A 16,439-nucleotide genomic window follows, 5' to 3' on the forward strand; every position below is an offset into this window, starting at 1 on the left:
CTACCCATTTCTGCGGTAGTGTCGTCAACTGCTCCTGTACGTGCCTTTAGCAGCTTTGTGACAAGAAGAAATTGGGCAGCTGATGTTTTTTCTCCAATCTGCAGATGCAATGGGGGGGGGGGGAGCTTGATTTGATGAATGTCCCTATGTGGTATTAAAGTACTTAGAATGTTCTACCCCAGTTTCAGTTTTTAAAAATTAATACCTTGCCTCGACATGCAACTATAAAACGTCTATCTTTTTTATCTGTAGTAGCAATCTTACAATGAAGAGCAAGGTCGTGCAACTCACAGTACACAATGTTTGATGTTATAGAGTACAGCTTCTGTTTATTTTCCTCTCTCGTGCTTGCTGTACAATGGACATGTTCTGTATCGTCATGTGGCCCATTATGCCATCTACTTTGTGAGTGCTATCTTGCACTTTCATAGAAGTCTTTGTGCTTGGTGCAGACTTTGGTAATGTGTGTGCCCTGTGCCCCTCAAACCACTGGCTGCAGAAACGAAGTGCAATAATGACGTACTGGTCTTTCCAAAACAACACAGCATGTTAGCCAAGGAAAATATTTTATAAGTAGTGCATGGTGAAAAGCTCTTGGACCCATACTATTGTGCCTGAAATCATAACTTTCTGTGCAGGTCCAGTATTGTGCCAGCCCCTCAAATTTTAACACACTGATAAGAGTATTTGTTCTTGATAATGTAGTTCTCTATATCCAGCTTTTCCTGTCATCCAAGTTGTACTGTCCCTGTAACTGCCTCAGCAATTTCAGTTAAGATGTTCTTATGCACTGAGTCTGGACATTTTTGTGTTTTTTTGAGGCAGACACGTTAGGTGCTACTTACACAATGTCTGATGAAGCAGTATCTCCAGAATGTGTCCAGGTCTCAGTTGTTGTCTTCTGCTTTTTGAAATAATTGCTGATATCCATACCTAAACAAACAGAAATGATTCTGCTCCTCTGCTTTCTCTCTAGCAATTCTATGTAAAAAAAACTCTCATGCCTTTCTTTCAGCCTTCAATGAATCAAAACAGGAGGACTAAATTTCTGTTTCCCAAGAAGCAGATCAGCAATTTCACATCTGAGTTCTTGCTTCTGTTCCTCATACTGCCTTCCTGAGAAAGTTAGTCCAGGCACAGGAATCTACTATACAGTGAAGACAAATGCAAAGACAGAAATTCTGGCTCCCTGCAATCTTTGTGTGTGTGTGTGTGTGTGTGTATGTGTGTGTGTGTGTGTGTAATGTCTGACTGGCTGGAACAATCTTTGTTCTATTATACTTTCATTGGATACTTCTAGATGTTTATTTAAAGTTATGTTCTGTGCATTTCCAAAGGTCAGTCATATGCCAATTATACTGCAAGAAATCTCTGGCCAGTTATTCCACTGCCTACTGAAGTCAAGTAAAGCGCCATTTTGTGAAGTTCTACATGATTAGTTCTGTGTAACCAATGTCTTTTCAGCAGCTCCTGGCATATGTGGTGTACCTGTAGCTTTCTTAACTGGTGACAGCCTGGGGTCCTGTACCCTAGGTGACCAATTAAGTCCCACCCAGAGGCATTTAATGAGGTGGAGAGACTTGTTAGTGGCAAGAGAAGGTAAAAACTGAAGAGGCATGTGAAGGAAAAGTTTTGGGAGAAACAGACTGGCTTCTTCTGCCTTTGCCAAGGGGAAAAATGAATGGAAGGAAGATTTTTTTAAATTCTTCAAAGACCAATGCTCTCCACATGATTAAGGGGCAGTGGTGCTGCAATGCTTGTCCTGCTCTCAATATTGTGTAGCTCCACCTTCGGCACTAATGAATTAAGCATGGACGTCTGCAGTGAAAGAATCCTAGAAATCTATGTGTATAGCTCCCCACAGACCCCAAATACAGACATTCATGTCTAATATTTGGACACCACTGGAGGGGCCAATCAATGTGACCCTAAAAGGTGCAGCCAGTGGCATAATCCCACTCCCGCTTGATCATGTAGAACCCCTTCAAATGCATAAAGGGTCATAAGGGCTGGGTCAGATGTTGTTTACTTCGTGATGAAGAATCTCTAACTCTTGGTTCCTCCAGCCAGGGAGGGGTAGCTGGAGCTTTCCTTCCCCATGTCCTGGTCAGAGACCTAGTGGAAGCAAATAAATCACCCCACCAGATGCTTTCCTTTTTATCTTTCTGGTGGTGGAAGCTGCTCATCCCCCTTTCAGTTGCAGACTTTGAGAAGGATGAGCAAGTTCTGCTATGTGTATGTCTGAAAGCCACCTGGCATAAATAAAAAGGCATGCCTCTCTTAATTCTGTCGTGAGACTCCAGGAAACCCACTTTCTGCACAGTGTTAATAAACTGATTATGTGATGCCTACTCTGGAATCTGCTGCCAGTATGACATTTCCCCTTGGCAAATGTGGACAGTCACTCGAAAACATTTCATTGAGTGACAGGTGTGTGGGCAGGCCTGAATTGTCTCAAGTACCATGACACTGAGTTTTAACAGTGACAGAAGTTATGTGACTATCTGAATGTTCTTTCTTAATCTTTCAACACTGCTTCTCATATCCAGGATTCTCATAGACATGGAGGACAAGGCTGTCAATTGCTGCCAGTGATAATGGCTATGCACGCCCTCAATTGTCGGAGGTGGTGCATCTCTGAATGCCAGTTGCCAAGGAATACAAGTAAGGAAAGTACTATTACATTCATGTTATCTGGCTGGCATCTGGCTGGCCACTGTGTGAACAGGATGCTGGACTAGATAGGGTAGTTAGTCCACCCCCACCCTGCACTCAGCTCTCACCTGTGGCTCCTAGAAGTTGTCAGCATGCATCACTGGCCACACTCAGGAAACGGCTTTGACTGGTGGACTAAAACCAGGTGAGGGTGGACGATGGGTCTCAAGCCTTCAGTGTTTTTGGGACATGCAAAGACAGGCTCTGGCAGATTGAGCAGATGAGGCAAACAGTGGGTCCAAGGCTCAAGAAGCACAAGCTGTAGAGGGAAATGAGGGGCAGATGGGGCTCATCAACCTGGGAAGGAGAAGGAATATTGATCCTAAACCTCCACTGCCTTGCAGCTAAATTCATTTGTGAAAAAGGCTTCAGGAATAAATCTTGAGGGAAAAATGCATACCTGCTGCCTTGTGGGACAACTTTGGGAGAAGATATGACTAAGGAGCAAACTTTACACAAAGCCAAAGTGGAGCCCCTGAGATGGTTAGATGGCATCTTGTACGCCTCCTTCCAGCAACTCCTGCAGCCAAGGTGGTGCCAAATATATTGCTCTGCTCTCTTTTGGATCACATCAGCAAAGCTGGGGGAGGTGGAGGAGGTCTTCTGGTCTGGGTAGCCCAGGATTTTCATACATGCTGTCGAGGCTTCTGCCCCAGAGAGGTCACTTCAGTGCTACTAATGCAGCAAAAACAATGTGGGAGGCGGCAGCCACAGCAAGTGCTGTGATTCTCCAGTGGTTTGACTTTGCCCCCGGAGGTGCACTCCAGTTTCTCGAGATAGACACATGCCAACAAAAGAACCTTTCCCAAGCAGTGAAAGGTTTTAGAGGTGTAGCATTTACTCAGGTTTCCTTTGAATGGAAGAGTCTCAGAAGACTTCCAGTGGACTGGAATATTTGAACATATTTACAGTGTATAACTTGAATATAAGCAGAGACAGACAGACTATTGAAACACTCAAAGCAAAGCAAATCCCATACAAAAGAATAGGATTAGCTTAATGAAAATGACTCACACAACGCAACATAAGCAATGATTATATGCATAACTGAATTACTGGGGTTTCTGAGTATTATTTTATCTAAAGATGGCAGTTCTGGTAAACAGAATGAGCCAAACTAGTCCACCAAGAATTGGCTTGCTAGGGGTAATTTATGAAAAAGAAAGCTACTGAAAGAACCGTAAGGGCAAATTAATCTGGAGCAAAGGCAAATGCAGAAGTAGACTCATTTGAAGCAAGATTCTCTCCCATTCCTTCTTCTCCTGTAAATGTGGGGTGACAGGTTCTCAAAGACCCAAATTTGCAGATAAGTATACCAAGTTTTCTCATGTCATTTGTATATCACAAAAATAGCACAATAAAATATTCTTGTTTATAAAACCCAATAAAATAAAATAGTAATATAAAAAGACCCAACTTTGCACATCTAAAGGAAATCTATCTTACAAAAGCTGACCTAAACTGTATACTACTTGGCAAATGGGAAGAAAAAGAAATATTTGCAGCTGCAGAGGAAGGTGGCCTCTCTTTTTTAAAATCACAGGGTTGTGGTACCACTTTCAGTATTCATACTAATCATCTATATTAGAGTTTCAGAGCAAAAGCCAGTATTAACTTACATGACATGTGCTCTTGGCCTTGCTCTGTTGAGCTGGTTCAAAGAAACATTCAATCAGATTCCATCACATTTCAAGTTTAAAGACACAATCGGATTTTGGCTTCAAAACTTGACATCTGATAGCAAAATGTTGATTTTCAAATGACAGGTTTGGCAAGACTTCATTTTAAAATTAAAATTACTTTTGACTTGACAGGCAGCTAAGAAAGATAGAGCTAAGGCCAATTTCATTTTATGCTTTGATCAACTTTCTCATAACTTTCTCCTGAGTTTCAGGAGTGTTGCTATGGAGATGACACCTTGTGACATCACAGTTGCATCATAATAAGCAAGATGGTGCTGAGCACCTAGCTGGCTTTAGCACAATTTCATTGAAAGCAGTGAGGCCAGTGTCCAAGACCTGGAGAAGAGTGGTGATTTGGGGCATCTGAGGCCAGAGAGATGCTAACCAAGAGGCTGTGCATAGAACAGATACTGAAATAAGACTAACAATCTTTGATCCATGGAAATGACAAGACAACATGAATGAACTGAGCAGAACTTGAATCAAAATCACATGGTAAGAAGCTTGATCTTCCTTCCTCTTTGTCCTTGATGCCAAATGCACGCAACAGTGTGGCTTGCTTTAGCCAAACAAGAATCATAGAACTGTAGAATTGCAAGGGACCCCAAGGTAAACTGGTTCAACCTCCTGCAATTTAGGAATCACAGCTAAAGTGTTCCTGACAGATGGCTATCCAACCTCTATTTTAAATTCTCCAATGAAGGTGAGTCCACCATCTTCTGAGGTATTCCGTTCCACTGCCAAACAGCTCTTCCTGTTTCTGGTGTTTAGTGGTAATCTCCTTTCTTGTAATTTGAATCCATTGGTTAGGGTACCACCCTCTGGAGCAGCAGAAATCAGCCCTTTAGATACTTGAATATGGCTATCATATCACCTCTTTCCCAGGCTAAATAGACCCAACTCCCTCAACCATTCCTCGTAAGGCTGTTTTCAGACTGTTGATCATCTGGGTCACCCTCCTCTGTCCATGTTCCAGCTTGTTGATATACTCCTTAAACTGCTGTGCCCAGAACTGGACACAGTATTCCAGGTGGGGTCTGACCAAGGCAGAATAGAGCAGTACCATTACTTCCCTTGATTTGAGCACTATGCTTCTGTTGACTCACATTAAGCTTGTAATCTACTGAGACCCTTAGATCCTTTTTATATGTACTGCTGTCAAGCCAGATGTCCCCTATGCTCTGTGACCTGTTGCAAACATGACCTGCACATATATATATATGTTTGAAGTGAGCAACTTGTCTTTAGACTTCCATCACATGAACAAACATGGAAGATTGTGGACATGTGGGACTAGTTCTGTGGTATTATTGCCGTTAAACAGTTCTGCCTAAATGTGTAAAAGGTGAAACTGCCCTTGAAAAATAAGGATACAGACTTGAAATTGTCACTTTTTTAGAGCTTTTCAGTACATTCGCAACAGATCTGGGATTTGAGGTTCAGCTCAAACTTGATCAAATTTCAGTCTGCAATGGGGCAAAAAATTCTGCAAAGATGCCACTTCCTTTCAGGGTCTGCCTGGTGGCAATGGGTGGGGCCAGAGCCAAAAGTAGGTCAGGTCACCTCTTTTCTCTCTGACACCCTCTTGTCTTGCTCTCTTGCTTCCAGCAAGAGCAAGCTGTCAGCAGAGGAGCAGATTGCTCTTGGCAGAGGTCCTCATCTGCTCCTGATGATAGGACCGTGTTCTACCAAAACTATAGCCCATTTTAGATGCCCCAGAGGAACATTGCAACAGCTAACAACCAGCAGCCTCTCCTTTCATTTTAACTTCTAGCAGGACTTGCTGTCAGACATGCTGTTATTCTCTGATGGCTAGCTTTTACACCTGCCAGTGATGGCTTTTTTTGTTTCATTTTGTTTTTTGCTGTACATCTACAAATAAACATATAGTAGAGTGGAACTGACGTTTCCTTCTGAAACATCACACATTTCAATCAACCACGAGAATACAAACCTCCAAGAAAAGTTTCAGATTTGACCTCCTCAGCGCTGAAAGGCCAATTTTCTTTGATTGTCCAATTTCCATCCTTCCTACAGAGAGTTTCTCTCACAATTAGGAGTAGAGCTTCCTTCCTTCTAAAATGAAATGCCCATGCTCAAATGTATGAAGTGAAAATGACAGCCTAAGTTTGCCAAGTCGCTCAACAGAGAGCGGACACGTTTCATGCCATTCTTGAAGCTGACAGTTGTACATCTCTTTTGTAGCTAAGGTGGCAGAAGCAGGGTATGCAACATTTACATAGAAAGGTGATTTTGGTCACAGTGCCAAAGATCATTTTAGCTGTGTAAATTGTGCATTGGAAGCACTGTCTCTTTACCTCACGTTTTCTTCCCTAGATATTTCAAAAGAAACCCTTTTGCATTTTTTCCTTAGAGCTCTGCAAAACATAATTTGCACTGGATCATATGAACTTTGATGGTAAATATATATTGGACTGCTTGCTGCTCTATGCAGAACTCAGAGACACACCTTTTTATCTGTGGAACAGGTCAAGTTTGTTGCCTGGGCAGCCCAGGGCATGCATACACATTGCTCAGGCTTGCATCCCAGGGAGGCCACTTTGGAGCTGCTACCACAGTATTTCAGTTTAGCCCCTTGAGGCACACTCCATTGTCTCTTGAGACAGACAGATGCCAACAACAAGGTCAAGTGGTGTGACTGTAAGAAGACTAAATCCTCAGTAGTGTATAATTAATGTCACAGAACTAGAAAAAGCAGGAAGCCAAAAGGATCTCATGGGTCATCATACCTAACTCTCCAACCCCTGGAACCAGGAGTCATTGTCAGAGGATACCCAAGCTCATCTCCAGTGATAGGCGGCATTGTACATACACCCAGAATTGAAGTTTCCTACATCAAGGACTGAATTCATGGATTAAATGCTTGTTTAACCTGCTCTTAGACAACTCATTGCAAATGAAAACCGTTCCTAAAATATAACTCTCCAGACTTTATATTTTGCATGTTTGAATACTCCTGCTGCCTCACAAACAAATGTTAGTTTTGTGGAGTTCTTCCAGAAAAGGGCCTTTTCCATTCCAGTACCCATCAGGTGGAATGCTCTCTGTACTGAAATTAGGCTGGCACCCCAGGTGAAGTGTTTCCACCATAAAATTAAAATGTATCCATTTACCTAAGCTTTCTAAAGTCTGCTAGCTCTGGTTCCTATTGTCTTTGGTTACTGTGATATTATTGCTAAGATCTGTTGAAATATGCTGTGTGGGAACCTCTTTGGTATTTTCTGGAAAATTCAGAGTGGTATAAAAGTGCTTTTAATACGAAATAATAAATACATGCAAGAAATCAATTCCCCTCTTGGAAAATCCATAGGTCATTAGGTTTATTTATATACATTCACCATCTCTTTACATGATTTCGGGTTTTAAAAGTGGTCTTTCATTGAAGGAGACAGAAAAAGATTATTCCAATTTGCATGAGCATACTTGTTTTGTAACTAAGGTCATGGATTTGAAATCTCCCAATGCCAAATACCAAAAATCTGGACCTCCACAATCTGTTGTCAGGAGCGAGCCAGCAGTAAATCACATGGAGTAGGTAAAGTTAACTCTTTATTCGATAAAACAGGATCTGCAAAGGAGTGCCAGACCTAATGAAGAATTGCCCTTTTAGGCAGTTATGGAGACTGAAGGCCCCCATAAATTCCCTGCACAAGTTCCCTCCTCTCCCAGGGTTTTCCCAAGCAATCTGAGACTGCGCCTGTGTGCCTGTCTCTGCTCCTCCAGCTTCATGCCTCTCTGGGTCCTTGGAGACCAGGTAGGACAGGAGGGGGAGACACGCGTGCTTCCTCGCTAGCCTTCCCGGCCACCCTCATCCCACTCTCTTGCTTCTGCTTCTGGGCTTCTCTCTGCCACAGATTCTCCTTTCCCACCAAACCTTGTTACTTCTTCAGCTTCCAACACCTCCTCCTCCCAGTCTTCTTCCTCTGACAACTCATCATCGTCCCACCACCACTCCCTGGGCTCTGAGCCTTCTTCCCTTGGGGGTTCCCCAGCTGGTTCCGCCCACCATTTCCTCTGCATCCAACCAGTCCATGACATCTGTTTATGGACTGCAAATTGCTTTGGGGGCACCTGGCTTTAAATTTGTGGTGCTAGATTCATAGTCTTTGCTGGATTTCAGATTCTGGTGAATAACTATCACTACACTGAGCTAAAACAGGCCACCCAAACAGCAGTGGCTGAATATATTCAGGAGACAGCAGTTGTGTCACATTAGTACATCCAAAGATTGTGCAAACAGCAACAGTATACATAATGAATATCTGCATCAAATGTTGAAATCAAATGTGTCTTGCTGGAATGAATGGCAACCAAAGACATTTTCTATAATTGGTGTGGTAAAAACAGTCTGGTATGTTTAAGTAGCATATGTCACAAAATTATCTTCTACTCCTATCAGCTACTTCTCCATGGTAAAGGCAAAGGACCCCTGGATGGTTAAGCCCAGTGAAAGGCAACTATGGGGTTGCAATGTTCATCTCTCTTTTCAGGCCAAGGGAGCCGGCGTTTGTCTGCAGACAGCTTTCCAGGTCATGTGGTCAGCATGACTAAACTGCTTCTGGTGCAACGGGACACGGTGACAGAAACCAGAGCACACAGAAATGCTGTTTACCTTCCCACCACAGCGGTACCTATTTATCTAATTGCACTGCTTTTGAACTGGTAGGTTGGCAGGAGCTGGGACAGAGAACGGGAGCTCACCCATCTTGGGGATTCGAACCACCAACCTTCTGATCAGCAAGCCCAAGAAGCTCAGTGGTTCAGACCTCAGCGACACCCACCCAAAGGTAGGGCCCGTCTGGGATTTGAACCCGAGACCTCTCGTGCCCTAAGCGAGAATCAGTACCCCTAGACCAACGAGCCATGCAACTCATCCAGCATAGGAGCTGGGCTGGGATTGAGGAGCTGTAGCCAAATACACTTTATTGTGCTCCATTTCTTCTTAGCTGGTGGGTGTCCCCCTTGAGAACAATTATCTGGCAGAGTGCAGAGCAGCCTTTAGGCTGTTATAAACATTTATGGAGACAGTAAAGAGCCAGGTATGGCACTCTAACTGTTCCAATGCTGTTGCGAATTATATCAGCATATAATTTGGGTTTGTATTTAATGAAGTTTTTCAGTGACACACATAGATTTCTGTCTCATAGTAAGCTTTGTATATTTTATAGCAATAATTTACAAGTGGTGGTTTGAGTTCCTACTGTGGGTGATGTGGAGTGATAATGAATAGGAGTCAAAGTTTCCCTTGGTGTTGCCCACAGGAATAAATCAAGGTTTTCAGAGCAACTACATTCTCTTTGTCAGGCTTTTCCTCCTTAATAGAAAGTGCTCTGTCTCTGAATCTGTTGGGCAAGCCCCCAGACTGCCAGGAGACAAAGCACAATGAGTCTTTAGGCTAATGGCCTCAGTCTTAACACAGTTCATATTTGTTTGATTATTTATGAAATTTATTACCCACTTTTCACTACCGAAGTGAGATACTATGTCACTAAAATACAATCACATTATCAATACAGTGGTACCTCGGGTTAAGTAGTTAATTTGTTCCGGAGGTCCATTCTTAACCTGAAACTGTTCTTAACCTGAAGTGCCACTTTAGCTAATGGGGCCTCCTGCTGCCACTGTGCCACTGCTGCAAGATTTCTGTTCTCATCCTGAAGCAAAGTTCTTAACCCGAGGTACTATTTCTGGGTTAGCGGAGTCTGTAACCTGAAGCGTCTGTAACCTGAAGCGTATGTAACCTGAGGTACCACTGTAAAACATATCAGCATAAATAAAGTCAGAATATGCATTCAGCAATATGGTGACCAAAGGCCTGTGTGAATAGTTAAGACTTCAACTGTTAGCTCCAATTCTTTTGAGCTTTTGGTGACATCTGTATCTGGGAGTGGGGGGAATTGCATAATCTGTGTGCCTATCTAAAGTTTTTAATCAGGTTTTCTAGTCTGATAAAAGAAGCTACAAAGCAGCTATTTGGTAAGGATGTGTAAAATGAAATGCATGAAATCACAAATCCCTGAAGAGCTAATCAGCAGAAGTCCTGCTCATTTGGTGGAATGTAAGTGATCTTCCTCTGATTTAGGCTGAGGAATCACAGCTTTGATTTGCTTTCATGGGTGTATAACCTTAAACTGGATTTATCAGGGTTGATCTGGATGATCAGTGAATGTCTACTCCAACTATACTAACAGCCTTTGCAAAATAGTCCCAATAATCCCCAATGAGAAACCAAAGTGGGCATAGGCTGTGTGAGGCAGAACTGTGAAGGCACTCTCCTGACACTGGTGCCACCTCAGCTTTCCTCAGATGGAGCTGAGGTGGCAGGCAGAATAGAGGCAAGGTCAAGGATGTGGGGGTGCACTGTAGTGGCTCTGCTGGTGCACCCACACAGACATGCCACTGACACCCCACTTCCCCATCCAGGTAAGCTGCAGCCACATCAGTGTGGGGAGAGTAGCTCCACAGATCCACCCCAACTCATGGATTCCTACTACTTTCATATTTAATTAAGGAAGGCGATAGCCTTTCAGTGGAGAGAATAATTGTAATAAATAAATAGCTGTATTGCTATTTACACAATCTTTTAAAAAGTGAAATGCAAAGCAAAAGGTTCACAAGTGGAGGGGTAGTCTTATTGTTGTTATCCCTTTTTAAGGCTTGATGAGTGTTATTAATTACTTTTTTAATGTTCAAAGCACTTTACTTACATCATTTCAGAAATAAGTGCTTGAACTCAGTGCCACAATTTACCTCATAATCCAGATGAGCAGCTGGGGCTAAGAGACTTTGTCTTAAAATGTGAGCATTTGGAGAACGATGAAGCAGTAAGAAACAATATCTGGTCTGCATATGTTTTGGGGGGGCGCGGAGAAATTGATCTTAGTAGAACAAAAATTAAGAAAATGGCTGAGAGCCTTAGAGATGGTGTAAACTGTTGTCGTTCCACCCCAGTTAATGGTGTTTGGCTGGCTCAAACCAGCTGAACATCTGTCTTCATCACACTGAAATGGCAAAGTCTACAATTACCATGGGATTTCAAAAACATTCTCCTCTCACACCTGTTGAAAAATAAGGAAACCCTTCACTGCATATCTTATCTTTGAAACTTTTGACATGACAGCCAGTGAACTCACAAAGCTGTCAGCTAAACCCACAAATGGTTTAATGGCAGGTACATAACAGTCCGTTAACTGAGGTTTGTCTGGGATGCTGGCAGGTGTTTACATGAAATTTTGGCCTGCTTGTCATAACATACAGGACAGCCGGCACCTGGCAACCTCCTCCTGAACATATTATTTAATTGCTCTGAGCCAGCAGCTGCTAACCTTGCTAAGTAAACAACAGCTTCTGCACCTGCTTGAACAAACCCTGACCTCACTCTCTACCAAACAGGTGACAGCCAGGTAACTCTGCTTCCCTGCCCTAGCACACAATGGCCTCAGGGATTAGTAGGAGTCTATCAGCATTGATTTGTCCTTTCTCTGCTATGATTTTCCCTGCCTCTCTCTTGAGAGAAGCCTATTCAGGCAAGAGAAGTGAAAACACCACTAATTAGAATTCTGCATTATGGCCAATTCCACCTGCTATTACACACACACACACACACACACACACACACGAAGGCTGAAATGGTAATAAGGACAGAAACAATATTTAGCTGCAAATCTTCATGAGGATCCTTGCTTATTTTTAGTTATCACTATTATCATTTATATCCCACCTGTTTCTCCAAGGAGCTCAAAGTGGCATACGTTGTCCCCCCCCCCATTTAATCCCCACGACAACCTTGTGAGGTAGGCTGGGCTAAGAGACAGTGACTGGTCACCTAGTGAGGTTAATGGCTGAATGGAGATTCAAACCCTGGTCTCTCAGCTCCTAGTCTGGGCCACTACACCACACAGGCTCACAGTGTAGAAATTTGAAATGTTGCCAGAAAGATATTATTACATAAAAGCAAAGCAGGCGAAAGCCTTGGATTTTAGACAACATAAATTAAATCGGCACTGAAGTCAACAAAACAAGAAACACTCACTTGCATCAGATTAAGATCTGCTCCCCAAAAACCTGCTGCTTTAGCATTGCATTGAGAACCACCTTGTGAAATTTCAGAGCCACATAAAGGCATCTGAGCTTTGCTGAGAATAAAACTGTGATTCCTTCAGAATATTAGAAATGTCAGATTAAGCCCACCTTGCCCAGTGCCTGAAAACTGATCCTTCAAAGGGTGCAAAAATCTGCAGTAGATGCAATAAGAAAAAGGTTATCTGCTAGACGGATACATGCTAATCCCTGCTTGCTAGCTCCTGGTTGAATGATATATAAAACAATCTTGTAACATTAAGCATTACAGAAAACGTAGGAGCTATATTATTTGAAATATAATTGCTTTACTAATGCACCGCCCTATTCCTTCTTACAGATTGTTTAATCCTTAGCAACTCTATATGTAACAGGAGACAAGTGTTAAATATTCTGAGTAAGACATACCTATAAAAACACAATCCAATACTCTGGTGGATATTATTTGTTCTTTATCATGGAGTGTGTTAAACAAGTGGGAGAGTGATCTAGCTAGTGTCAATATATGGTTAGAAGCAGGTTAGAAAATTTGTCTTGCAATTTCACAGAAGTTTTATTCCTTGTTAAAAGAGCTTTCAGTGTTTCTGCTTCATTCTCAGGGGGCATTTCTTTAGAATGTTGGTGGGTGCAGGGTTTTAAACTTGCCTTATTGTCGTGAGCAGTGCTATTTTTCTTTTTTTTAAAAGGTGCTGGAACTCAACACCTCCCTTGTTCTCTTGGCACTCACCTGAGAGGTGCCGGGACTGAGTTCCTGTGAGTTCCCCCTGTGTATAACTGAAATAACAGTACATTCTTCTCCAACTCACTCCTTCTATTCCTTTCCTCCCCTTCTGTTGTTTCTGTAGGCTAAACCATCCTCACATAACCAGCATGCTTTAATCTTATTAATGCATGAAGGGGTTAATACCATAGAGTAAGCTGTTCTACTAGGCTTAGCCTATGTCACTTCCCCTCAACTTGGGAGGAACTGGGCAATCAAGCAGCTGTTCCCTGGTCCACAGGTGTGAGGATTCCCGAGCTGCTCCCTCCAGCCACATAGCCTTAACCAGCCTCTTTTGCTTCAGACAAGAATGGAGTCTGAAACTAGCATTTTCCTATACCAATAGTTTAGGAACTTTTACCAGTCTGCAACCACGCAACATTTTACTGTCTGCGCATCTTTTCTGACTGCTGTATGGAAGAGCACCCGAACCTGACCTCTGAAGCGTTTGTAAGTAAGCCATTTTTATAACTTACCACACCTGTGGCCTAGCTGTGTGCCCCCCAGTTGGAAACTTTGGAAGGAGATTCTAAAGTGGGGTACTTTGGAATTTACTGGAAAACGCTATTTTTTAAAGCCAATTTTTCCATGCCTTTCTTTGTTGCATGTTTTGCTATGTTAAATCTCCGCTAGGATTCTCTCACTAAAGAGTGAAAACCCTGGAGTAAAGAGTAAAACCTGGATCTTCACTTCCAGGAAGTTTTCCAACAGGTTACCATGTTGAATTTTCAATTGCAACCTGCTTAAGATGGAAACTGTTGAGTACTTCCTCTCTAAGTAGCAAGCCCACAAGTCCTCTGGCTAGCAGGCCACATGAGAAGAACAGGAGAAAATGATTTCACTTTGGGATGCAAAGCCTGAGTGGGAGGTTAGATATGCTATTCTGCAAAAAAGCCCAAGAGATTCTCATCCAGAGAACCAGTACAGTGGTATCTCAGGTTAAGTACTTAATTCGTTCCGGAGGTCTGTACTTAACCTGAAACTGTTCTTAACCTGAAGCACCACTTTAGCTAATGGGGCTTCCCGCTGCCGCCGCGCCACCGCTGCACGATTTCTGTTCTCATCCTGAAGCAAAGTTCTTAACCTGAGGTAATATTTCTGGGTTAGCGGAGTCTGTAACCTGAAGTGTATGTAACCTGAAGCATATGTAACCCGAGGTACCACTGTACATTGTTTCAGTCAAGTTGTTTGTGCTGCTCTCAGAAGTCAAAGATCGCTCTAGTTTGCATCTGTTTTCATTTATGCTGTGATACACCTTGGGTCCTACACTGGGAGAAAGGTTGGATAGCAAATAAATAATGAATCTGGTGAGTCCTGTTGTTTCTCATGTACAAAAGGAACCTGTGCTCTTGGAACATGCGCATTGGTATAATTATCACTGTAAACATAGTAAGCAACTTAGTATTATTATAGTGTTGCACACCACCTGAGCCTACAATGGAAGGGCTCACAGCATTAACACCCAAACAGAAATCAGGCATGATTATCTTTCTGGCTTCCCAGCCTGCAGCTTTTCTTCTAACTTCTAGCTTACACACCTCAGCTCTGGCCTTTGTCTTTATAACTACCAACAGGTTGAGAGAGGGGGTGCTGCCCATTAGCCCTCTGGCACTGAGTCACTTATTTTGGAACTTTAGCAACCCATACTTCGGCCATTACTTCACCAGGAAGCTAGCCTGGCTATTCCAAGATTTGAATCCGTGCTGGATTCAGAAATTAGAAGGGAGCTCAGGCATACAGCCTACCACCCCATCCCCCCACAAAGCATAATAATAGAAACAAGAAAAGCAGAACTGAAAAACCTTTTTTTAACTGTTGGGAAAGGGAATAGAATTGCAGCAGGAAATCAGTAGTAATATCAGCCAGAAAATCGTTATAGAAATATAAAATGGATCACCAATTCAGAAAAGAGAAGAAAAAAAGCGATAAAGTGAAATTTAAGAGGCCTGTTTCAAGACAGCCAAGGAAAATTAAATGATAATTGTAAGAGATATGAAGAAAGACAGTAAAATTATACAACTTTCTGCATGTCACTGCTCACATAATTTTCCTCACCAGTAAAGATGTGAAGCCCTTCCTTGCTATCTAACCTATGACTCAAAGACCTCCCTATAGGTCCTTCTTGCAGACCATTTGTGTCTGTTTCAGTCTGTGAATCATAATAAACTTTAATGAATATGGATCCATGCAGAAGTTCTAGATAGGAGAAATGGAAGTGGGGGCCCTGCAGTTATTCAACTGAGATTTGTATTGCGGCTTTCTGGTGTGCCTAACCTTCCAAACTTCCATGGGATTCTCCAGTTCAGCTGAATCACTCAAGTAGAAGGAACAGTTTTGAGAAGCCATGCAGGCTGTTGTGCTTTTCTAGGAGAATGAATCCTCTTTAGCCACATAGCCGCATTAGCCTCAACCCACGGCCTGTTGTGTGATATCCTGTCCTTACAAATTGGATGGGTTCCTTTGCTGAAGACAGGGCATAGTCACTGGCGGAGGAAGAGGTGTGCGGGGGGAATGCACAGCTCCCGGCAGGGTGCCATCGCGGCTGCCCCCCTGCTCGCACTGGGTGCCCCGCCCCTGCAGGCAGCGCACCACGCCCCCATGATGCGTGCCAGCCCCGCCCCCGCCTGCTCTCCGCCCCCCAGTTCCGGAGCATGAAGCATAGTTTTACAGCTGGAGGAAAGCCATACTTGAGATCTGTACACTAGCAATTGTGAATGCATTTAAATCCAGTTGCTCTTTAAAAAATAAAGTAAGAATTAAAAGTTACATTATCCAGAAGACAGCCCACAGAGCAATATTCCCATTTTTGCTTCAAAGAGAGAATCAAACCACCTGTAATTCCTTCTGGATTTTCTTTTTTAATATCCTCCTCATCACTTAGCACACTGAGTTGAAATCTTCATGCTTTCAGCTAGATATTTGAATAGATCCTTTTATATTGATATTCATGCTCTCAACACTAGAAACAATCCAGTCAATAATACCAGGCCATATTGATTAGTTATTTCTATGGCAAAATACGAATGTCAAGCCTCAATTGATTAACATTCAAACAAGCATAAAGATAATTTAAATTAATGTGTTTGAGACAGCACACATGCTATTATTAGTGCCACACAGGGCATTCCCAGTGGATAAAAAGCAGAACAAAGTTGATACATTAGATGAGATTAATCAATAAA

Source organism: Podarcis muralis, chromosome 8, assembly GCF_964188315.1.
Source record: "Podarcis muralis chromosome 8, rPodMur119.hap1.1, whole genome shotgun sequence".
Taxonomy (NCBI): Eukaryota; Metazoa; Chordata; class Lepidosauria; order Squamata; family Lacertidae; genus Podarcis; species Podarcis muralis.